The sequence below is a fragment of the Cebus imitator genome, unplaced genomic scaffold (genome assembly GCF_001604975.1).
Source record: "Cebus imitator isolate Cc_AM_T3 unplaced genomic scaffold, Cebus_imitator-1.0 Scaffold111, whole genome shotgun sequence".
NCBI classification, from domain to species: domain Eukaryota; kingdom Metazoa; phylum Chordata; class Mammalia; order Primates; family Cebidae; genus Cebus; species Cebus imitator.
In genome coordinates, this window is record NW_016107426.1 from 4,465,234 (window position 1) to 4,489,952 (window position 24,719).

The window sequence follows — 24,719 nt, forward strand, 5'->3', positions numbered from 1 at the left end:
AAAAAAAAGAAAGGAAAAAAAAAAAAGAACCACAGCTTTGGACAAAAGTCTATAGCCAGTGCATTTGAAACTCCCCTTGCACCAGGGCTGACTGTAGCTGGGGGAAGACATTTTACTCATTTGCTCTTTCCTTTAACACGGTCAGCGGGTCCCTCTTCTCAGGTGTAGATCACCTCTTACAATTTTACCTAATTCTGATAAGGAAAGTCCCAGGACTTACCAGCTGGGATAGGCCTCACTTACAGGACAGCTCTGTTCAGTACTTGGAAGGTAAGCTATTTGCACAACTTCTCTGCTGTAGTGTACTGGCCTAGCTCTAAAACTTTGCAGTACATCACTTATTTTTAACTTTCACTTTTTTTCTCTTTTCTTCTTTTGGAGAAAGAAAGCCTGGCAGGTTTCTTCGGAAAAGTGGCCATCCATGGAATGAATGAAATGTTCTCTTTCTATTCCAGTAAGTAATTGACTTGTAACTAAAAATTGAACTGGCTGCTATGTCAACTGCAATGTGAGCTGCTGCTGGCACAGGTGTTGCTTACTCTTTAGCCTGGAAAGAAAAGGGGCTTAAACTGTGATTAAATTTCAAGTCAATTGACCTCAACATGATAGTACATAACTCTCACTTGCCTACCGAATGGCCTGAGTTCTCATTTTGACCCTGATTCTGACATCTGCGTTTTTAATGTTTGTTGTAGCTAAAGCTATGGTTGCTCTTTTGGTTAGAAATAAAGTGGGTAAAGAACAGTTCTAAGTAAATAACAAAGGTCGTCGGCCGAATGAGTCCTTAATACAGTGCTCAAGGTGTTCTATTTTCTTAGTGTGTTGACTCTAAGTTCTTGTAAATTATTATTCAATCTTTTATTTTAAAAAGGATGGATTCCTGGGTAACAATTTTACTAACCATGGATAAACAGTAAATCCAAATCAGTGAATTACAAACAGCAAAGGATGTGAGAATGTTGATGTTAAGTGCTTTCAAATGCTTGACTTTGATTATGTAACATATCATAGGCTAAATATGCCTTCACTTTCATTATTTTGAGCCCTAGGAATGAAATAGCAGCACTGTTTTTCTTCCTTACTGTAAATACAAAAGCCTACTTGAGAAAGACGACCATATTTGAGTTTGGGAGGCAAACCGTTATCTACCTCCCAATAGCAAAACAAAAATCATCTGAAATTTTGTGACACTTAAAATTACAATTTACGCTTAGGGCTATTCCTCACTTATTTTATGTACAATGGTTGCATGCTAAGGATTGATGTGTAGGAGGAGAGCGGCCACGGGTTGTTGTGTTTTCCTCCTAACTTCCTTTCTAACCTGGGAATTACAAGAACTTGCTGATGATGCTTGCTTAACCCTGCTTTCAGTGCCAGGCTGTGACTAGCTCTCTGTGAAACCATTTCTGACCCTCTGCTTGCAGTGGTGAGCCTGAATTTTTCCCCCTCCTTGCCCATCACTGTCAGTCAATTATAAGATTGAACTGAACCAGAAAATCTGGTACAGTCTGGTAATTAGTACAAAGGGTTTCCAGTCTAGTGTAAAGACAGAGATGCAAGAACCCCAGCAGTCAGAGAAACTGTTTTGATTGGCCATGGACATTGCCTTTTAGTGCTGCTTGATGACTTCCTAAAGATATTGCCTCCTACCCTACAGGTCTTCTCCTTCAAGTACATTATGGGCCTTTTTTAAAAGTCGTGTGTGTGTGTGTGTGTGTGTGTGTGTGTGTGTGTGTGTGTGTGTTTCTTTTTTTAGATTCAACTTCTCCCATTTTTAGTCAGTCATTTTTGCCTATCAAACAGACACATTTTGACTTGCCCAACAAAGAACCAAGTTATCAACACTCACAGAAACTGACATTTTTAATTCAGGCTTCATTATGTCTTTGCATTATGACAGTGACGTACAAAGACATTTTAAGGGTTTTTCATTCTTTTTTTAAAATCCAGCATTGGGATGTTTATCTTTCTTTAGTATTCATATTTCCCTTTCTACCTTTATTCTCAGTAATATATAATTAGCATTATCAAAACCATCAGCTATTATCCTTTCTGACTTTTGACCTTTATTTTTTAAGGAAGCCTCAAGCTAACATTTTCTAAAATAAGAAAAACTCCCTAAGAGATTTTATTGAAATATTTTAGGATTATTTTAAAACATGAATTCCTTTTAAACATCAACACTACAAGACTAGGCAAGTAATGGGTCTTACAATAAAACAATAGCAACAAAATTAATTTGTTGAAAAATTATTTTGTAAATCTAACTCGCATTTGATGGTAACTGCAATTTTATAGTGTGTATTTCATCATACATTTTAAACCACTACTTTGAGTTCTTTGCTTATTATAAAAGCTAGTTTGGGGTAAATTATTATTTTTTGCAGAAGCAAACATTCTTTTTGATTATAGATTACAATGACTCATTAGTCTTATCAGATATAGTGAAAGTGTTTGGTAACTTGTCAATATAACAAACGCCTGTCTGTCTTTTTTTTTTTTTTTAATTTGCTTTAAGGACAAGTTTAATGTTTGATGGCCTGCACAAAATTGCAAAAGCAGCAGTGGCCAAAAGAAAAAAAATAAATAAACAGAAAGCACGAGGTTTTAATCTCCAAGAATGCTGTCTTTAGGACAATCTGTATCACGGTTTTAGCTGTGATGCATGTGTGTTGAAAATCTTCCAAAGGATTCTTTATTTATCCATACCTTAATGTAGCTTTAAATACTGCTTTATTCTATATATAATCTTGACAAAGTAGTTACATTACCATGTCTGGTACTGATTTTTACAGCTGACTTTGGTATTAAATTTCAAGAAGGTTAATATTGCTTTGGTAACCCTGTCACAAGTAGTGCATTTTCCCAGTAAACATGTCCTAATGTTAAAAGCTGTTCAAGGAGCAATATTTCTGTTGAAGCAGTTTTCTATTTATTTCTATTGTGTATTATTCATAATATAGTGTAAGGCTTTAAAAAGAACACGCATATTTATGTAATTAACACTTTTTGTTATTAGCAAAACCTTCCCATTATAAACTAAGAGAGCCTAAGAAAACCATATAAATGGGCAACTTTTCAGGAATAATATTTGCATTCAATTTTAACTTGCCGTCAAGCTTTCATGTTAGAATGTATACACAAAGTGGCTGGGGGAAGGGTACATTCTGGTGATATTTTTCTTATTTTTTAATCTAAAATATGTGTTGAAATTCAAAAGGTGCTCACCACATGTAGTGTAGCAGTGCTCTGTATTCTTTAACAGCTGAATACTGTGTGGGTCACAAGCTTTATAACGAACACAAACATTCTTCTCTATTTTAGTCTTAACTCCTAGAAGCAGGTGTAAGACTTGGAAAGAGCCAAGCAGCCGCCTGCCCCCTGGAGACCAGAGTACCTCTGCTATTATCTGCTGTGTGTATTAGAGTTCCATTAGGATTTACTCGTGAAAATCCCATGCTGGAGGGAAGAGGTGAAAAATTACTGACTGAGGCTCTTCTAGAAAAGGAAAACGGGGTTTGCCCACGGTTGTACACTGAGAGAGTGACAATGTCAATTTTGTCACCCTGTTGTCTCCGGGTTCCAGGCTTACTGTCCTAACCAAATGCAGTCATAGGTCTGTATGTGCAGGCATCCTAAGCTATGTCACTAAAAGCTCACACCAAGAGAGTCACAGCCATATGTTCAAAATCAGGATGTTTCCTGAAGATATAGCATCTGGGTGGTAAATGGAATTTTTTAACATTATAGACCAAACGCAAGCCCTTTATTGGGCAATATCATTAATTCTGGTTGGATTGTCGTAGTCGTTAGGGAAAAGATTGATTCCTGTTACTTCTCAGTAAAGTAATATTTTGGAGGTTTTTAAATAGTATTTCTAACTGTGGTAAAATAAAAATAAAATGAAATTTACCACTTTCACCATTTTTAACTACACAGTTCAGTAGTATTAACTTAGTGGTAATTTTTGCAGTAGAAAAAATAATTAGCACTTAAATCCAAAAGAAAGAAAATATTTTTGAAAAACTAAATTAAGATGCTAGTTGTTCAAAACATGTTTTATGGAATGCCATCCCGTAAGCTATGCCAGGTAAAAAGATAACACGGTCAAATAATTTATGTCTGTTTCTAAGAACTTCACAATGAAAATCTGTACTTGAGAAACTGGGAAATAGTAACGATCTCTTTGAACCCTGTATAATGTAGAGTACCCCAAACCATTTTCCATAGGTTCCCCCAACCTATTGTGTCAAAAAGTCTATTTTTATTCTTCAGAGCTAATATTTTTAACACATTTTAGGAAATTCTCCTCTAATCAAACCTTTGCAGATTAAAAAAAGATCTATAAAGTAATGTTTATACTATTTATGTTAACTGGTTCTGTGTTTACAAATCTTTTATCTTTATCTTATGGGTAGTAAATCCTATTAATTCAATCACTCAACAAACATTTAGGCATAGGACTAGGTGCTGGGAATACAGTAATGAGTGAATCAGCCAGAACCCCTGACCTTACAGAGCTTACAGCCTGGGAAAGAAGTCACTACAAGTGCTCTAATGTGAAAGTCAGAGGAAGGGAAGAAAGAAAAGGAAGCAAGGGAGGGAGGAAAGAACAAATGAGAGAAGGAAGGAAGGTGGGAGGGAGAGAGGGAGGGAGGGAAGGGAAGAGGAGGAAGGAATAAATGAATACCGGGAGCACAAGCAATGTTAGCGGTTTCTGACGCTCACAGCTTATCTGACTGTTTTATGTCGTCGTTGTTTTTCCTCATTCTGAAATGACAGGAGAGGGAAAGTGGGGAAAAGCCCACCAGTTTGGTGGTCTGGTCTTTGAATAGAGACAGAAATAATATTTTCTTGAAAGCTATGTATGTATCAGCAATTGAGTCTATGCTAGTTGTCTAGCAATTCAAAGATGGGCTTCTATTGCTTAGAAGAGAAGGAGATAGGAAGAGAAGGAGAGGAAGGGAGGAAAGGAGGAAGGAAAAGAGAAGAGAAAACATATTTCCTGGTCTTCCCTCCTATCGTGGCATCTTAGCTGTTGGTGTTACCTTCCATATAAGAAGATTCCTTTCAAGTGTCAGCAGGAGACCTTATTTGATCAAGAGTGTGCATGTGATCATTGTCTTTCTCATAATTGAAAGAGTATCTATCAGTCAGATTCAACTCTTGGTGGTAACCATGGGTCCTACCTCTGTCAGAACATATTTTCTCTGACTATCCAACCTGCTGTCTCTGAGGCTCTGACCTTCATGCTGTGTAACCTGTCTTCATGGGAGTGGAATGTCTCCTAAGCAAAGGAAAAGGCAGGCCCATGGGCATATCATGGTTCTCCAGCATCCTTCTCATCCTTAGAGATCCTACACAAAAAAATGAATCACGATCCTGCCAAGAGCAGCACTTGAAAGGCTAAAGAAGGGCCTCACTTTCTTGTTGAACTGTTGTCTAATATCTCACTTTCTGGTATGAAGTGAATGCCTTGCACCCTACCTCCTGTGTATACCACTAGAAAGTAAATATTGTAGGTGACTGGCCTTTGATCACAGAGAGTAGGGAAGCAGGAAAGATTGCAAAATTTAAAAGAAAAAAAGGCTTATAACTAAGAGAAAAAGAAAGAGGACCTTATGCCAACTGTGGTTTCTTGGCTGCATTTTCGATCACGGACGTGGTACAGGTGGGTTCTGTGATCAGTGCTGAGCTCAATTGTCTGGGATATTGCAACTTTTATTTTGCTTTTTTTTTCTTTCTCCTCACAGCATTTCCTTCAATGGGAACAATGTGACATAAAATTGTTATCGGAATACTGTGAGGAAAAGGACTTAGAAAACAGTTTGAGATTTTTAAGTTCAAATTAAGAGCTGTGTTAGTGTGCTTCCTGCTTCTGGTGAGCTGGGAATCAAGTTTCTGTCATTTGTCTGTTGATACATGCTAGGCCATGCAGTCCTCATCTCTTTTTATTCCTTTTAATTAACTTTTAAAAATCAATTATGATTATTTCTATGGATTCCTATTCTCTCTTCTCATCAAATTTGTTTGGCTTATTTTTATTTACATGCCACTACCCACTGCTGTGAATTAACAATAACAAAAAATCTGCACTCTTCCCTTCCACCTCTTGAACCGGAGAAACAGTTAGCTAATAAGAGGCTAAATGAGCCTTAGAGTATAGAGAAGCTGGAATCCTTAAATTATTTAAATTGAAAAATGGCTGGTTTTACAATCAGAAAAACTCAAGTGGACCGTAAGCCCCTACTTGATTGTTCCTCCTTATCTGGATGATCTTGTGATGACAGCTGGAGTTATCTGCCGTCAGCATCACTGTCCACAAAAGCTTCCACTCTCTCTGCTCAACTCTTCAGCAGCCCTGGGGAGCTGGGGCTGTTTCAGGGGAGAGGGCCCTAGAGGATTGGAAACTTTATTAAAATGCAAAGCTGCCTCTAGTGACATAAAAGCTCAGTAAAGGGTAATGGATCTCAAATCACAGAGCCAGAAATCATGTGCAGGATGAAAAAACTGAGATTTCCTATACTGTAGGCTAGGGTCAGTGTAAAATAAAAGGCAATATAGAATAAATAGCAGTTTAAAATAAGGAGCAAGAGATAGAAGGAAAAGAAAATGTCGTGTCTCAACATCAATAGTGCAACAAATTCTGCCTGTGTCAGACTGGCCCTTGCAGAATTCTGTCTCAGGGAGTGAGCCAGTGAAATGGATTATGGGAAGTCAGGATAGTTGTCTGCTTTGAAAGTTTAGGGAAGTACCCCCAAACCTCCCTGGTTTTCTCTTGATGAGCAGCTCATTCCTGAGCTATCACCCATTAATTTTCTGCAACTTACTGTTACTAAGAGAACTGGTAGTAACAGAGAGTAATAGGAATCCATCACACTTGGCTTGAGGTCTGAGTGTGGCCTTTCCCTCCACTGGCCGTATGAAAATGAGGACTCTGAATCACAAACTGTGTATTTTAAATGTGTTTGCTCATTTTGATCCATTTTACTTTAAAAATTAAAAAGTAAGATCTTAGCTCAGTTAACCCAAAGGACCTCACATAAGATGACTCACTAATAAGTTGAAATGTTGAAATGAAAATTGAGGCACTGAAGGATAGAAGAGTTATACAGTTTGTCTTCAACCATGGAGATTAGTAGCAGAGTGAAAAACAGCATCCAGGTGATTTCAATTTGCATATGCTAAATTCCTCAAAAATCCTTGATTTTATATTCTAAATTTCTTACTAGAAAAAAGTGACTGCCAGCACCAAAAGTTGTAAGCAATATTCAGCATAGCTCATTGCTCTTAAAAGACAGAGTAGCATGTTCCCTTCTGCACATCGCTACTTTGAAAACAGTTCTCAGGGAATTCGTTCTCATCCTCACCACCCTGCTGGCCACCTCCCAGCCGTCATTTATGGAGGGCTTACCATAGTTCTCCCGCCTTTTTTCTCCCGTCTCCGGGCCTCATCTTCAGGCCTCATTTTCCCTTCTGCTCCGAACTTTAAAAAAACTCAGTGTTGGGTTAAATTACTTAACTGATAATTTCTCTTTTCATGCAACTAGCAAGTTTAGTTAGCAAATGAAAAAGCTAAATGAAGTATTCATTCCTTCGTCTTCAGCAGAAGACATTAAAATTACCGGTGAGCTCACAAGCACTTCATATATCAGGAGAATCCCCGCCCCACACATATATATAATGACTTGGCCTTATTTTTTCCTAAAAATCTTGTATTTGCACTTAGCATGTTTATAAACTGATTTTTAGTGATGAGAAGAGATTGATAGGATTACTTAAGACTTTTTTTTTTTTTTTTCATTTTCAGTGCAGAGATAGCTTAAGGTGTAACTTCATCAACAAGCTTCCTTCACCAATGTAAGAAAACAAGGTTCTTTCTGTCCCCAAAAAAGAGACTGGGTCCTGGGTTCTGGACCACGGAGAAGCTCCTTTGTCCGGGCCTCTCCTTCACCCTCCATTAGTATGCACTGCTGCAAACTTGAGGCCAGTGAAGAACTTCTTTAACTTGGGAGGTTGGTTTTTATAAAAACCCAAGCTTTGTTCCACAGGGACACTCATGTCAAATAGCACCCCCATGGTAATTGTAACTTCATCATATTCTCCCATTCCAAACAGTGTGTTGGGGTAGGGTGAAAGCAATACTATTGCAAGGGTAATCTTGAATGTGCTGTAATTAATTCTTAAATATATTGTCTGCAAACACCAGAACTTTATTATTATTTCATATTTCTTACAACATAATCACAACTGATCATGGCACATTAATTTCATGAAACTGGAGTTAAAACATACCCACTTAGTGAAATTGGCAACTAAATTGGCAGAGCTACTAAGAAATGAGAGATTCTTAGATTCCTGGAGCTGAGACTTCAGAGGGTCCTCTGACTAACCGTTGGCTCTTAAGGGCATTTCAGTAAATGATTGGAGCACGTTTTACTGCTTCTTGCCTTCCAGCCTGGTGTCTCCTCACACCAGCTTTCACTCAACAGCCTTGTTTATGGAACAAGAGTGGACAGAGTTATTGACCTTAAAGTAGGATCTAAATAATCACAAAATACCGAAATATTATTAATAGCATAACATTAATCTTGTGTGTCGTGACTAAATTTCTGTCTTTTTACTAATTGCATTATTGGCATGTGTTAGCTTAGGCTTTACATTGAAAACTAAATTATTTTTAAAGTTTTTAGTGTTCAAAGTGTGATGATTTTCTGGGGAATTTTTTTAAAGCCCAGTACTGAGACTATGCTCCAGATAAGTTAAATCAGAGCTTCTGAGGATGGGACCCAGACATCAGTAGTTTTTAAAGCTCCTCAGATGATTCCAAAGTGCAGCCACGGTTGAAAGCCACTGGTCTAAGGAAGGGGAAGAGGTTGGGGAGAGGGAATCAGTATAGGGAGATGTTGGGAAACTTTAGTCATGAGCTGTAATTGGCGCTTTTTTGATTTGTCAACCTGATACTCTAAGAGCTTCCAGTGACCACTAGATGAGCCTCAGACATTCCACCCCCTGCTTCTGTGCATCCTGTGGAGACTTATAATCCCAGGAACCAAGGGCAAGAAGGAAACTGTGACCTCTTGAATAAAATCAAGGCAAACTTAACCCCACATAGTTCACAGGGAGGGCTCAAAAATGGATGCAGGAAAACCTCTCCCTATCCCTCCCTTTAAAGGCAGGCACACGTAGAGTCCTAGGATTACTGCAAATTTCCTAAGAATAAAAAAATTCAGACAAGAGTTTAAAAATATTACAGTGGCCGGGCACAGTGGCCCACGCCTGTAATCCCAACACTTTGGGAAGCCAAGGAAGGTGGATCACGAGTTCAGGAGTTCAAGACCAGCCTGGCCACCATGGTGAAACCCCATCTCTACTAAAAATACAAAAATTAGCTGGACATGGTGACCCGGGCCTGTAGTCTCAGCCACTCAGGAAACTGAGGCAGGAGAACCGCTTCAACCCAGGAGACAGAGGTTGCAATGAGCTGAGACTGAGCAACTGTACTCCAGCCTGGGAGACAGAGAAAGACTCCATCTCAANAAAAAAAAAAAAAAAAAAAAAAAAAAAAAAAAAAAAAAAAAAAAAAAAAAAAAAAAAAAAAATTACAGTGTCTATTGTGAACAAAGTGCTAACTGAATCCTTACTACAACGCTGTGGGGCAAGTATTAGATGTGCTCCCATTTTACAGAGGAAGACACTGAGAAACAGTAGCAAGAAAGCTGCCCAAGGTCATACAGCTAATGTGTGCCTAAGTCTGGACTTTTTACTCTAAGACAGATGGAAAACTGACCAGAGGTCACCCTTGCTATTCATGGACAGCTGTCTGTGTCAAAAGAATCTTCCATTCTTTAGATAAAGAATCAAATTAGTATGCTAATTGTGTTCTTTGCTAGTATGTGTAAGCAAGCATTATACTCACAGACATGGAAAAGAACCTTAGTATTCAGACATCAGTATGGCATTTGTCCTCTTTTGAAACATCACCAGTAGTTCTCATGACCAATTTAAGTCTATTGGAGTTTCTTCAATTAAAAACAAAGGTTGGAATAGCAAAGAGAACCCAGCACATGCATCTAAGCTGAAGCTTCCATCAAACCTCTGAAAACAGGGTACAACTCCTTCTTATAATATTTCTGAAAATGGAAATCCTCTTGATTTAGTGGTGATAAAAAAAGAGAAAAAACGTTTTGTATGTTCTCCCTGTAAAGTCTTAGAATGTGATAGTGTAATTGGGATTTGGCATCAACTCCAAACAGCTGCAGCCTTGTGTTTCATATTTTGTAAACTTTTTCTCAACCAGAAATTGCCAGTTACCTAAAGAAGCAGCCTAAGGTAGGGCCAACCTTCAACCGATGTGAAGAAAGTAGTTTATCTTTTATTTACTCAACCAAGCACTGCCTTGTGTCTGTTATGGGCCAGGCACCATTCTTCCAGGTCATTCCCGACTTACTGGCACTTCTTGTCCCTCTCCCTCTCATGCTCCCAACATCCGTATTCCCTGTCCTCAGAACCCCCTCTCAAGTCGGGCGCGGTGGCTCACACCTGTAATCCCAGCACTTTGGGAGGCTGAGGCGGGCGAATCACCAGGTCAAGAGATCGAGACCATCCTGGCCAACATAGTGAAACCCCATCTCCACTAAAAACAAAAAAATATTAGCTGGGCGTGTTGGCGCATGCCTGTAGTCCCAGCTACTCAGGAGGCTGAGGCAAGGGAATCGCTTGAAACTGGGAGTCAGAGGTTGCAGTGAGCCGAGATCATGCCCTGCACTCCAGCCTGGCGACAGGGCAAGACTCCATCTTAAAAAAGAAAAAACAACAACAACAACAAAACACACTCTCAGATACTTCATTACCATGAAGGTAAATGTGGTTAATAGTAGCTTTAAAGAAGTTACGATTTTCAGAATGATATGTTTTATGACAGGGACCAGATCATTTTATCTGAAAGAGCGATGTTCTTGGGGCATAATTGCAGGCAGGGTTTTCTTGAAGACAGTCTTGCCACTCAGGTGGCAGCCGGCCACTCTCCTGAGGTCAGGGCCATGACTTTACGTGGCTGTTGGTTTTGCTGTTGTTGTTGTTTTGAGACAGAGTCTCGCTCCGTCACCCAGGCTGGAGTGCAGTGGTGCCATCTCGGCTCACTGCAGCCTCTGCCTCCTGGGGTCAAGCAGTTCTTGCCTCAACCTCCCGAGTAGCTGGCATTACAGGTACATGCCAGCATGCCCAGCTAATTTTTTTTTAATTATTTTTAGTAGAAATGGGGTTTTATCATCTTGGCCAGGATGGTCTTGAACACCTGACTTTGTGATCCACCCACCTCGGCCTCCCAAAGTGCTGGCATTACAGGTGTGATTCGTGTTTTTATCCCAAGTGCTTGGCACAGTGACTTGTCCAGTTGGAACTCAAAAATGAAGGAAGCTCTGGCCTGAGAAAAACGAGTTGCAGTAATCAAGATGTCCTGACACAGATGAATGGGAAGATGTTGAATTTATTTTGAGCCAAACTGGTATGAGGAGGTCAGCTAAAAGCACTAACAGGGCATAACCTGGTTCCATAATTTGAATTCTCCTAGGAGCCGGGATCAGACTTGAGAGACTTCTGAAGGATCCAGTTAGCTTTAGAAGCTGTAGATCTGGTTTTACTTAGAAGTTCTGGTCCATTTTAATTTGTTGCATTTGAGTTTCACTGAAATTGGTATAAAAGTAAATAAAACATTCAAAAAATATATATTGAGCGCCTACTATATACCAGAAATGTGGCTAGGCATTGTGGATATTGCTGTATAAACCACCATTCCTGCCCTCTTGAAGCTAACATCCTACTTAAAGAAACTGATGTGAGACCATTAATTATATAATTCAGTATTTAATTGGAGTCATATTAAATACTACAAAGGAAAAGTGCAAAGTACTGAAAAAATGCAACAGAAGAATGTGATCTAATATAGAATATGAGGCAAACCTTTTCAGAAATGAAAACTATACACACACACAGAGAGAGACAGAGAGAGAGACAGAGAGACAGAGAAAGAGAGAGGGGGGAATATAAAGATAAATGAGACGTGTCTTTAGAGAGAGCAAGAGAACTGATACCTTGCTCTCGCTCTCTCTCTGGAGTAAGTTGGAGTTAGCTAAGCAGAGCATTTATAAATGGCGTGGACATTTCTAATACACACCTTTAACATTCAATACTCTAGAGCTAATTCTCCGATCAATCTTCTTGCTAACAGTTACCTTGGGTCCTTTTCTTGATGTTGTTCAGGTAAGAAACACTTTGAGGTCTTTGGACAAGCTGCTTATTCAAGGTTCTAAATTCAAGTAAAAGAAAACATTGGTCTAGAGAAAGCAGGCGTTTCCGCAGATGTCGGCATCGTTGTGAGACACACACAGGTGCGTCGTGATCTCACCCGTTACCGTTTCAGCTAGGTCGCTAGCGTGAACGCCCGCTTGACAAACCCCGTCACTGCACTCGAGGCCAGAAGCTTTCAAGTTCTGACATGTCCACGGACGAGACTTTCCATTTCACTCGGTCCAGAAACAGACAGTAAAAGAAAAGGAGTTGGGACAAGGAAATGGGTCAAGAAACTGAAAACGCCAGAGAGCCTGGTCCGTGTAAGGGCTGCCTTAACCATCCCCACCCTGTTAAGTCAGTTCTTGGTACGTTCACAAAAAGTCCTTCCCAAGTTCATCATGCTATCTTATGCAGCACCTTCCTCTGCCCTCTTCTTCAGCTAATTAAATTCTCGTTCCCAAAAACTCAGTTTCGGCACGTTATCCTCTTACCCCACTGTCCCGGTCTACTTGAGATACACCTCCTTTGTGCTACACTTTGGTATCTCATCGTGGCTATGTGATAATAATTGATTTGCTTATCCAGCTTATCTTCCTCTGGAGAGAAATAGGCTCATGTTTTAATCATTTTTGTATCCCTCCTTTCTAGCAGAGTACTTAAAAAGAGTCCTTTAAATGACTTAATATTCGTGCATGATAGTCACTTTTCCTTCCTTAGCCTCTAGAGAGACATGGAAACAGATTTTGTTTATCCAGTAAACAAGGCTGGTTTTGTAGGTAGGAAACTTTTGACCTGTCCCAGTCTGAAATTCTCCATTTACAGATAAGCCTATTCTAGTTACCTTTACCAAGGTATTGCTCTAGAGTCTTCCTTTGAAAACCTCTCAATAGAAAAACAGACCAGTCTACACGATCCCGCTGGCCTATACATTTGTCAGGAACAAAATTGGGCTGGGCGTGGTGATGCGTGCCTGTAGTTCCAGCTGCTCAGGAGACTGAGGCAGAAGGATTCCTTGAGCCCATCTCTAAAAAAATAAAATTTAAAACAAAAAACGATATTGGTTTTGATGTTCAATTCTGTATAGGACACAACCATATATGCTTAAGTCTGATCTTTTAGTCAGTGTATTTAGAATAATTTCAATGTTTCATGTTAGACATGGCATAATTTCCAGACTAGAAGAAAGGAATAAACTATGTTAGCAGAATAGTTGTCTATTAGTAAGATAAGAAAAGGAAAGAATGCATTAATAAAGCAATAACTGGATGCATGTATAAACACAGTAAAACCCAAGAGAATCGTCAAGCCGTAAGCTAGAGTGAGGACTTCTCGCTGACAAAAGTGACAGAGCCATCAAACATGAAAAATAGAAGCAATTGGAAGATCACATTTTCCAGTCAAACAGGACCCAGATATTATTTAAATAGCTAAAAACAAAATAATGTGTTTTGAAACAAAAAAATATGCTAACATATAGAGACAAAAGTTTGAGACATGAGGAGGAAGTATTATCAATTCCAGAAAAATCCCCTTCCACCTGTGTTTCGTCTCACACCCGCCCCCCCCACACACACACCATTGTTGTATACATACACAAGTCATAGTTGTGTGCTCGCTTTTCCTGAAATAACCGTGATTTGAAAAAGAGGAAGTTAGAGATGAAAGCAGGGTAAGAGAAAGTTCCTTCCAACTGAAATTTCTCCTTCCATTTCTGCCTATCATTCTTCAAGACAGGCCTAGGTGCTGCCTCCTCTCTGAAAACCTGTTTTTGATTTGCTACAGCCCCCAGCTAATTGCTCCTTTCCTCTGCCCTGCTTCTGCAGCTCACCTCACCCCCTCTTTTGCACTTAGGTCACTGTCTTGTCTTGGAGTGAGCTGTGTACATCTCTCCTTCCTGTATCGTAGGAGCTTTGGACAAGGGGCTACGTCTCATTGCTCTTCACATTCCACGCGCCTGCTCTTCCTTCTCCATTCCTGTCACAGTGCCTAGCAGAAGTAAGAGCTCAGAAAATGTTTGTTGGATGGAAGGAAGGGAGGAATAAAAAAAAAAGGAACAAAGTTTATTTCTGAAGAAAACACCGTTTCTCTCCTTTTTCCCAAATATTTTCTTTTTCTAAAATGAGGGAGCAGCCTTTGCTTTTCCCCTAGGTATTAGGGTGTGTGCCCCTGAATACCTTACTTTGGCAAAAAGCCCACATTCCATCTCCAGCCAGCTGAGTCATTTTCAGATTTTTTGTGGTTCATTCATGCTTTTCTCCTTTATTGACACATTAACATTTCATGGTGAGTGGGCCCTGTTCAGCTGGCAGCCCTTCCAGCCCCACACCTCGAAGCTGTCCTCACTTCGCTAGTTCCCAGTCGCCTGTCTCTCAGGGAGCCCTGTGTGATCATCATCCCCTGGCAGCAGAGGAGCTGCTTGTTTGCTGTTGCCATACCTATGTTTTGATAATCAACATGAAACAAACTCAGGGAACGAGACTTGTGTTAGCAGCTCTCTTTTCTTAGGTGTTCTTTCCAAAAGCTCCCAGTTTGTTTTTAAGAAAAAGAGAAAAATATGGATAATGAAAACACCAGACAGATCTAAAATCTGCTTAATTTGGTATCTTGTCAAAATCCTTCATTTAAAATTTTTCTCCAGTACCCATACATCCGTCTGTCTTCCATGCCTTCTGCAGTGGTGACTTGCCGTGAGTGTCCAGTTTGCTCTGTTTTGCAGGTCATCAGTTTGCACCTTAACGTCAAAAATAGCTTTTAATCCTAGGCTGGGTGTGGTGGCTCATGCTTATCTCTTGTCCACACTCTGGGAGGCCAAGGTGAGAGGATCACTTGAAGCCAGGAGTTTGAGACCAGCCTGTGCAGCATAGTACGATCCCATCCCTGCCAAAAACAAAGTTTTTAAATTTAAAAGAGCATGAATCTATGAGCAAATTTAATAATTAAAAATCTAGCCTCTCTAAAGCATGGCATACAAGGGTTATTGTTTATTGGTTTCTGAAAGGAAATATTAAACAGAAAGAATTGTGTTACCAGGTTAGTATTTCAGAATTTACCTTTGCACCTTGCCCTTAGTAGGTGCTCAATAACTTCCTGCCGACAGGTGATTAGTTTTAGCAGCTCCCTGGTATTTCCAAAAAGACAGCATTTTTCAGACTTTTCTGATCCACAATGAAACATACATTTTCTTAAGGCTGTGGAAACAGAATAATTCATATTGCGAGGTTATTTGTTACCAGCCAGACCCTCATCTTGCTCCACGGGGCTCTGATAATCACCTATTTCAGAAGCCATTTAGCCTTCTGTGTGTTGTAAAGCACACTTCACTGTAACATGTCTGTGCCTTTGTGTTCTAAGGGGAGGAATGGTGTGTACTGAAGTAACAGACCTCTGCTGACCAAGTAAGACAGTCTTTGATGCACAAATAGTACATTAAGTTGCTTTTATTTGATAGTGTTGAAATTAAACAGTGTGTGGAGTCCATGCCCAGGTATGAGAATATGTACATTCATTCAAATGTTCAATATTACTAAAACAGATGTATAAGAAAAATACGCATTAAAAAATGTAATAGTCAAGGTTTAGGTACTTACAGGAGGACAGCAGGAGCTGGATTTAACTTATTGATTTTAGAGCCAACTGTTTCTTTTTAAAAAGAGGTGAAATATTGCTTTTACTGTTTTCAGATAATGGTGACTGTTGTTCAAATTATAAAATTTAATTAGCTATATAAATGCCAGAGGAACAAATAGTGTGCTATTGTCTTGATATCTTTCCAGAAATTAGTCTTTTAAAATAAATTTGCCATATTAATCATCTAAAAATATTTTTGATCACTGAATTAATAGTTTGCAGGCTGTTTTCAGGTACTCACTGCCATAGGTGATTGCTTCTTAATTACTACATGGGCTTTTTCTATTCACTCATATTAATTCATGTGTTCTGGCACAGTCCCAAAAGGCAGCTTGCCCTATATCTTCTAATTACTTCTATAATTGAATTTGCCCACTTTTTCTAACCTATTTTTTAAACTGACTGTGTTTGTTCATGGTTTATTGTGTCTTTTTTGTGTCAGTTCTCTGCAAGCAGAATGTACATTGATTCTTTCCTCGTTTCTCATTAATTTTCAAGAGCTTTGCTGCATGTCTGTTTTTTCTGTCTGTCAGACCTATTGCTAGACTCCACCCCCCCCCAAAAAAAAGACTCTTATTATTAAAGGTTGGGTAAAATAGACTGAAGTTAATTAATTCATTAGTAACGCTGAGCCAATTACTGAAGGCTTCTCTTATTTATATACTTGTTAACAAGACAGAAATGAGAAAGGCCAATTACAGGCTCAGGTCCTTCAGAAGTTTAGCAAACCCAGAGCTTATGCATTTATTGACACCCCTTCAAAAAATTCAGTTTATATATCACATGCATGAAATTTCTTTTTAAAAAATTATTGGTTAACACTCTATTCTATCCCTTCCATTAACAAATTTTAGATTTTTTTTTCTGCCATCTGGATATCTCTAGTATGTCTAATGTTACTACATCCTCCTAAAATCTTCCTAGGGAGTACTGCTTAGCCTCAGAGCAATTACAGAAATAAAAGAAATTTGACATATTTTCTGATTTTCATTATTCTCCTCTTATCCAAACTATTAAAATTTTAGTTCTGGAAGTGGGACAATTGATTAGCACATCTCACAACTGTAATCACTTGACATATGTTTTACTTGATTTTTATTGAATATATCAAAGATTTACCATGTGTGAAAAGGAAGCTTTTTTCATATTTTTCCTGGTGAACAATATAAAAAATTTTAACTGTCTTATGCACACAAACTACCCGCACAATACATCCTACAAACATTACTCCCCTTCCCTGCCTCACAGATATTTTGCTAATCTCACAGGGGTTGGGGGAAAGGGGAGGGATGATGAACCAGCTTTCTGGACATCGATACTGTCTTCATATGTCGATGTCAGTATGAGGCCACAAATCAATGAAGAGTCACTTGATGCCAGTGTTTCAATAAATTAATTGGTTGTTTGAATTAAAACCAATCTGATTTTTTTTTACATCTTTTGAAATATGATATGGATTTGGGTTACCATAGTACAGAGATGCCAAAGTAACGTCACAGTTACTGCTACCTAACTTTTAGTTTTTTCCTCAGTCCTAAGTGTATGAAAATTTAATCAGTTATTTTATATCATAATCATGACAATCACAGCATCATTGAGCAAGAAAACTCTTGCCAGATTATTTGATAATAATATCAATATTTGATAATGTCCTTGATTCTTGGAAAACTAAAGGAAAACTAGTTGTCTACCTAATGCAGGAAGCAGTTCCTAATACCCCTTACAGTGATGTAAACACTTTTTTGCCCCAGAATTCCCATACTCTCTTATTTATAACTATTTTATGGAACTTTTCACTTTCTCCTCTGCATTATAACTGTTTCTGTGCTGAATTATTGGCAAATTGAAGGCAGTAACTGTGTTTTATGTACTTTGTAGTCCCAGAATTTTAGCGCAATGCCTGCTAATAGGAAGCCCTCAATCTGTGTATGTCGAAGAACTGGGGATGAGGAGTCGTAATTGCTCTTACTTCAGTGTCTACCTTCCCTCAATACTCTGGCTAACGAAGGAACCTCTTGCTTGAAATCAGTTAATGTATCTCAATTTTCTGTGGTAACTGCAATACATTGGTAACAGATGTTCCATTATTAATTCATTATGTAGGTTTCTTTGCTCCAAGATTTAAAATCTGTACTAATTTTTCCTCATATGAGCTGTTTTTCATTCCTTTAATTACCATGTAACTATATTTTTAATTTTTTATGGCTTTACCGACCTCAGGTCTGTGACTTTGGGCCAAGACCACACAGGCCCTTGTTACTCTTCCCACTTGCATGTGTGGTACGATCTCTGTATTTTCAGAAACACCTGTGAGAATCAGAAATTAGCTTTCCTGGACTCCTTTATTCCTAGGGCTTTTACGCATTAGCTCTTTATGCTCCTGCTTCAATGAGGCTAGTTTTCCTTCAGCTAACTTTGGTACATTATCCCTGCCTGCCTTTTCACTTTCTTTTTCTTTCTTTCTTCTTTCTTCCTATTTGTTTTGTGAAATAACATATTTTATAGCCATGTCTCCTTATAGCAGTGTTTTCCATGTTTATAATGAGTTCCCTGTGTAGACGCTTTTTTCACAGGTACTGTCTCACTTGATTCTTACAGGTCAAGTACTATGCAGATGAGGAAACTAAAATTCAGAGACGTTAAGTGACTTGCCCAAGGTCACACAGCTAGGTTACAATTTCAGCTTTTAAATTTTTAACTTGTTTGCCTCCTTATGAGAATGAAATACAGAAGAGTTCCTTTTCTTAGTTAAGTCTCTTCTTTTGTGTGAGGAAACTACCCAATGTGCCCCCCAAAAGCTAGGTTTGTAGCCAGGTGAATATTTTTCCAGTAATTCTATAGATCATTATAAAAAGAAAGTATAGCCTCGTCTAATGCTTCTCAAACTTTAATGTGCATGTAGGATCCTGTGAAAATGCAGATTTTGATTTAGTAGGTCTGTATTCCTGGTGAGCTCCCAGGGGATCCACAGCTGCCAGTCCCTAGACATTACTTGGAGTAGTTAGGTCGAATGCACAGAGATGCTTGATTCACATCCTACCTCTTCTGTTTACTAACCATGACCTTGGGCAAGCTCCTTCACCCCTCTGAACCTGCTTCTTCATCCTTAAAATGAGAATAATAATACATATCTTGCTCACTGAAAGCCAAACTGCTTGCAGGGAATTGACTTTTAGTGACCGGGCCTGCTTCCACTACGCACCAACCAGATTAATCTTTCTAAAGCTGCTTTCACCCAGAACTTTCCAGTGAGCCCCATGGCCTGGTGAATGACATCCACACGCCTCCCCTTGAGCCTCAAATGTCTGATGTAATAGTCACAAGTCATATTTCCAGCTTGATCTCCTTCTACTTCCTACTGATACTCATGTGTTACTAACACACAGATGCCTGTTTCGTCTTTCCTGATTCACCTTTGTCCTACCCAGCCTTTCATCATATCCATAAAAATCCCACCCTTCCATGAAGTCCCTTCTTTCATCCAGGCTCTGGCTGGAAGCATTCTCCTGCTCTCCACCCTCCATTGTGCCCCAAAACTCCCACACATATCTAGTTAGGTCTCTCAGTTATTTGAATTTATTTATTTATTTTTTTTTGAGACAGAGTCTCACTCTGTCACCCGGTCTGAAGTGCAGTGGTGCAATCTCGGCTCACTGCAACCTCCACCCCTGGGGTTCATGCGACTCTTCTGCCTCAGCCTCCCAAGTAGCTCGGATTACAGGTGCCGGCCACCACGCCCAACTAATGTTTGTATTTTAGCAGAGATGGGGTTTCACCATGTTGGCCACACTGGTCTTGAACTCCTGACCTCATGATCCACCCACCTCGGCCTCCAAAGGTGCTGGGATTACAGGCGCGAGCCACCGCACCCCACCTATTGTTTGAATTTTTCTAACAGTGTGTTTAGTTTCCTTACATTTTTTCTCATATTCTAGTATTTCTGTAACGGTGTCTAAGTTCCAGGAGGATGTGGATCCAGGTACTGTTCAGATAGCACAGTGGTAAGAACTCAGCCCTGAGCTCCGCAGGCCTGAGCATGGACCTCAGCTCAGCTCCACCATTTGCCTAAGACAGGTGTCCTAACCCATCTCAGCAAAAAGTAGGTGCAATAATACCTAACTGGCAGTTGCTAGGAAGAAATTTTGTATTAAAAACACCTTACACAGTATCCAGCTCACAGAAAGGGCTCATGTCAGTGGAACTGAATGAATCAGAACTGACTGTTTAATCCCAACACAACTCAAACATTCATTCTAGTTGTGTGAACACTGGATCCAAGCCCAGACTTCCAATTTGTGTACTTTAACATTTTCTTTTCTGGTTATGTTTATGTCAGTATTAAGTCTTATCAGAATATTCCATATTCTGTCTCTCGAAATCAAAGCACGTTTGTTGATCTAGCTCCAATAGGTATAACTTAAATGTGATCATGAAAAAGCAGTGTGCTTTTTTTTTTAAAGCAAGTGGTTTGCAGTTAAACCTGGGTGAATCTAAACTGGCACTCTCTAGTGGTTTTCTTGACCTCTCTGAACTATGGTAATATCTAAGTTGAATTTGGGGGTTTTTTTTGTTACTTTTTTACTTTTAAAAATAATTAGAGGAAAAATACATGAAATAAAAAAAGTATTTATAGAAATAAGTAGCATATTAGTTCTATAGCCCAGAAATACTAATCATAGTATAATATTATCATGGATGAGGGGGATAACTCTAAATGCCCCAAATAGCCCCACTTTTGTAAGTTGAATTTATATATATTTATCCTAGAGAATTTAAATATTCTGCTAATTTCAGTAATTGGTAAGGAGCAGTACATTTTGTTTGTTTGTTTGTTTGAGACGTAATCTCGCGCTGTGACCCAGGCTGGAGTGCAATGGCCCAATCTCAGCTCACTGCAACGTCCGCCTCCCATGGTCAAACAATTCTCCTGCCTCAGCCTCCAGAGTAGCTGGGATTACAGGCACCCACCACCACGCCCAGCTAATTTTTGTATTTTTAGTAGAGATGGGGTTTCACCATGTTGACCAGGCTGCTCTTGAACTCCTGACCTCGTGATCCACCCGCCTTGGCCTCCCAAAGTTCTGGGATTAGACATGAGCCACCGCGCCCGGCAGGAGCAGTATGTTTTTTTTTAAACTTCTTCTCAACTAATCTCAAAAAGAATTATATTTAATAAATGATATCATACCATCATTTAGTTTAACTTTTTGGAGAACAAAACTAAACAATTTTAAAACTAGAAGTTAAATGATGCCAGTGTCATCAAAGTTGACTCAGTGCTTGGCCACAGTGTAAGAGATGAATCCAGCTGCATCTGAAGCCCGGGCAACAGGGCCAAAGTCACAGCTACAGTCAGTGTGCTGTTTTGTTGATGTGGGTAAAGAGGGTTTTCAAAGAAAAGTAGAAAATGGGGCAAAGCTTGTTTTAATCAGGGAGTATATGGAAAGAAAATTAAATGCCTATATTAAAACCTATTCTTTCAGACTACCAATAACATTTTTCCTTAGCCTCAAGAGACCATCAAAAAACAATAGCTCACAATGCTTTTAGAACAGAAAGCGAAGTTGTATAGTGTACATGTGTGATTCTACACAAGAGGAAGGCAATGTTTAAACTGCTGCTGCCTCTTAGGAAAAAACCTGGAATTGTGAGTGAAGTATGTACGCACTTTCTGTTTTCCTGTCTTGTGGGTCTTTATGGCGAAGCGTTTTCTGTTTTCCTGTCTTGTGGGTCTTTATGGCGAAAAGCGTTTTTATGAAATTGCTGTCTGCTTCTTTAAGCTTCCTGTGGTCTTCTTTGCTTGCTCTCAAATCCCAAACCCTGCCATAGTTAGGAAACATCTTGAGTTGTTAAAAGAAAAAGACATTGTATTTTATTTGTGAGCTGAAGAGCAGGCCAAGCAATGTCTTCAGAAACAAAGGTCTTATTTTATATAAAAAAAAAAGTTTCTTTTTATTATAAGCTAGAGTGAGGAATGATTTCAGGACAATGAGACACAAACTATTTCTTGAAAGCTGTAATGTTGAAGCTGCCTACATAGCTGAAATGGAGCAGACTGGTTTCCTTTTCTAGGCCTGTTTGGTCAGTTTAAACTATCTTAATGGATAATCAAACCCTGAAAAGTCATCTCAGGATTTCAGTTGCCAGCCTACAATGTACTGATGATCCATTGAACAGCAACAAAGCAGTATTTAATGTCACTTTATGCGCCACAAACGCAGACTGAGACACTCTATCAAATTGTTAAGAGCATGGGCTTCCAGTCAGATCCACCTGGATGTGAGCTCAGGCTGCAGCACTTGCTAACCGTGTGATCTTGGGCAATTTAACTTCATAAAGTCTATTTCTTCATCTATATGATGGGAATGAGGCCATATTTCATCAGAGTAGGATACATTTTTTTCACATTTTAGCATCTCTGACATTAGAATGCGTGTTAGAACCGATGGTGTGTCTTCACTCAATTGCCAACACTTTTTGTTTTCTTACTGGTACATAATTGTGTAATTACAACCTATGACATTTGAGATTCAGTTAAATAATTAACATATACCTCATCGAGTTGTTTTGAGATATAAATAAAATAATGATGTAGAACCTTATGGCCTGTAACACCTGTCCCACACAGAAGACTTTTAGTAAAGAATACCAATTAATGTTATACGTTGTGATGTTTGTAAACTCTGGCATTTTCCTGTCTTGTTAGTCATCACTGATGTTTGCCAACACTAAAAGTTAATTTATTTGCAAAATCTTCTTGTTGGAACAGTCGGCCTATGGAGTAGCTAATCAAATTTCCTCTAATTGTTCTGGCAGCATGGCATTGGCCCTACAGGTTTAAATGTGAAGCATGCTCGAAATGAAGGTTTTGTGAAAGCCCATATTGACTTGTCAGATAAGTTGTTTGCAGACAAAAAGCAGAGTATGTAGTGAGCATGCTCCAACAGTTCCTGGCCCATAGGAAGTGCTGTGGATGTGGTGTCGAGAGGCAGCAGCCTGCATGGTGGTTAAGGGGGTGGGCTCTCCAGCCAAATTGGCTGCATTCACATCCTGGCTTTTCCCCTTCCAAGCTGTGTAACTTTGGACAGATCACCTCTCTGTGGCCTCCCTGTTCTCACGCAGTTGTGAGAATTGAATAGGCTAATATACTGAAAGCAATTACACGTAAAAGATGTTATGTAAGTTTTCTGCTGTTAGAGGAAATATACCTTTCTTGTGTTTAAGTTCCTTTAAAAGGTCTGAGTTTTTTTTATCCTAAAATGGAATATTACAATACATTTTCTTTTCCTTTTAAGACAGTCTGTGTCACCCAGGCTGGAGTGCAGCGGCACAATCTCCGCTCACTGCAACCCCCACCTCCTGGGTTCAAGTGATTCTCCTGCCTCAGCCTTCTGAGTAGCTGGGATTACAGGCATGAGTCACCATGCCTGGCTAATTATTGTATTTTTAGCAGAAATGAGGTTTCACCATGTTCACCAGGCTGGTCTCGAACACCTGACCTCAAGTGATCTGCACGCCTCAGCCTCTCAAAGTGCTGGAATTACAGGCGTGAGTCACTAGGCAGGAGATTATTATGATTCTGACTGTGAGAGGCTTGTACTGTATAAAACACATAACCTGTAAACATGCCTTCGAGATAGCTGTGATAATGCAGCACAGCTGCTGAAACTGATCTACCTAGCGGTAAACATATGACTGAAAACAAAGTATCAGGTAAGTCTGAGATTGCTTCTAACAACCTCTGCAGTGTCTGTATAATATTATCTTGTATGGCTTAAAACCCAGTTAGTATAAGTCAGCCTATACTCCCAGAATCCTATGCCTAGGATTTTCAGAAGGACCTCCTTCTAGCATTTATTCACTGGTAACCCATATTGTTCTAATCTTTTAAGGTTCTAAACACGATTACTGTGCTGGAATAACTACGGCCATCAAGCATGGATCTCTAAGCATCAAAGTTGGTGCTTTGTTGGCTTTTAACTTATAAGTTTTGTTTCATTTTAACAGAGAATTCCAAAATGAAACAAAACTTATCTATAGTTATTCATTATTTTTTGAGTGGTAATTATGTGTTAATTTACCTGAACAATTGCAATTAGTATTATTTCTTTGTAACCGAGACGCATTTTTAACTTTTCTTTTCTCTCTTTCTTTGTATTTTATTTACTCTCTAATGTCAATCATCAATGTCAATATCAAGAAACTGTAGGCTGAGCATGATGGCTCATGCCTATAATTTGGGGAGGCCGAAGCAGGAGGATTACTTGAGCCCAGGAGTTTGAAACTAGCCTTGAGCACATAGCAAGACCTCATCTCTACAAAAAAGTAAAAAATTAGCTGGGGGTTGGGGGTGGCATGAGTCTGTAGTCCTAGCTAGTCTGGAGGCTGAGGCAGGAGGATCACTTGAGCCCAGGAGTTCAAGATTGCAGTGAGCCATGTGCGCACCCTTGCATTACAGCCTGGGTGGCAGAGTAAGGCCTCAACTGAAAAAGAAAAAAAGAAAGAAAGAAAGAAAGAAAGAAAGAAAAATCCATGTGCCCCAGTGTGTTGAAACGTTGATGTCCAGACAACTTGACTCTAAAGTCCAGTTCTGTCACTCAGCTCACCCCCAAATATCCAATGTGTCATGATTGCTTATGTCGTAAGGGCTGGGTGGCCCTCTTTATCCCATGGCTCCACCACGGACTGCATGTTTTCCAAGACCACCTTCATAGGAAAAGCAAGACCTAAAGGGACCCTTTTGGGGGCCACTCCCAGAAATGGCTTACAAGACATCTGTGCCCTAATTCCTTTGGCTAACA

General features: G+C 39.3%; 1 long non-coding RNA gene across 1 annotated transcript; it reads left to right on the plus strand.

Annotated features, from left to right (window-relative positions):
• The first annotated feature begins 8 nt into the window (after positions 1–8).
• Positions 9–21,526, plus strand: LOC119472653. Its single transcript, XR_005201816.1, has 3 exons — positions 9–270; positions 386–454; positions 21,402–21,526. It is a non-coding gene; the product is annotated as an uncharacterized LOC119472653 (long non-coding RNA).
• The last annotated feature ends 3,193 nt before the right edge of the window (positions 21,527–24,719 follow it).